At 40.7% G+C, this 1,104-nt stretch overlaps 1 protein-coding gene and 1 long non-coding RNA gene across 2 annotated transcripts in view; both read right to left on the bottom strand.

Annotated features, from left to right (window-relative positions):
- Nucleotides 1-1,104, bottom strand: part of LOC106878832 (integrator complex subunit 13) — a 596,471-nt gene that overhangs the window by 546,782 nt on the left and 48,585 nt on the right. The gene's annotated exons all lie outside the window — the stretch shown is intronic.
- The window catches only part of LOC128250710 (uncharacterized), a 162,811-nt gene that overhangs the window by 129,013 nt on the left and 32,694 nt on the right, over nt 1-1,104 (bottom strand). The gene's annotated exons all lie outside the window — the stretch shown is intronic.

Genomic DNA, 1,104 nt, shown 5'->3' with positions numbered 1-1,104 from the left:
ATCAACCCATGCAAGCATGGAAAGCGGATGTTAAACGATGATATATCTGAGGGGGTATCCAAAAGATACCAGAGTTTTGCAATATTATTTTATTCACTTAGTTTTACATGTTTACACTTTTACCACCTTCAAAGTATTCTCCATTTGAAGCAGTGCATCGTTCCAGACGCATTTTCCACTATTGGAAGCACTGCTGGAACTCTTTTAATGCTTCCATTGTTTTTTTTCTTCACCTCTTCCACATCTGCAAATTCCATAGCACCAGCTTCCATCACCAGTGATGACCTTCGAAAAAAGGTCCGGACTAACTTCAAATTGTTCTTTCAGTTCACATCACGCATTGTCATGACTGCTTTTGATCTTCTGTGAGCAAACGAGGCACAAATTTTGTTGCAACTCTTTTCATTCACAATTCCTTGCTCAAAATTCGTTGGCAGGAGCTCTGGGACACACCAGTCATATCAACAAGTCTGTCAGTTGTTTGGTTACGGTCCTCCAAGATCAGATCATGAATTTTCACAATGTTTTCATTCATTCGGGAGGTTGATGCTTGCCCTGAACAAAGTTGGCCTTCAAGCAACAAGTGACCATACCTAAAGCATGAAAACCACTTGTAAACTTGTGATTTATTCATGGCAGTGGCCTTGTAAACAGTTTGAAGCATGACAACTGTTTTGACTGTCATTTTCTCCAGCAGAAAACAGAATTTCATGGAAGCACACTTTTCCTTTGTTTCAGTCATTGCAAAACGTGCCGAACAGAGAGAAACACTGCAATACAAAGACACACCGTGTGGCAGTATGGCCTCACTGGACAATGCTGGTCAGCAGACTGATGTGTGTGGGTCGCATTAAGTGGCTTCTAGTAGCAGAAGCCTGAACTACAACAGGCTTGTCTCACACAGAACGTTCCTGGCTACTTTTGGGTACCCCCTCACACCCCATGTACCACCAATTGATCCCCTCCATTTTCTTATTGCTCTATATATACATATATATACACACACACATATATATGCACACACACATATATATATATACACACACACACACACATATATATATACACACACATATATACACACACACACACATATACACACAG

This window comes from Octopus bimaculoides, chromosome 24 (genome assembly GCF_001194135.2).
Source record: "Octopus bimaculoides isolate UCB-OBI-ISO-001 chromosome 24, ASM119413v2, whole genome shotgun sequence".
NCBI classification, from domain to species: domain Eukaryota; kingdom Metazoa; phylum Mollusca; class Cephalopoda; order Octopoda; family Octopodidae; genus Octopus; species Octopus bimaculoides.
This window is presented reverse-complemented; position numbering and strand designations above follow the sequence as displayed.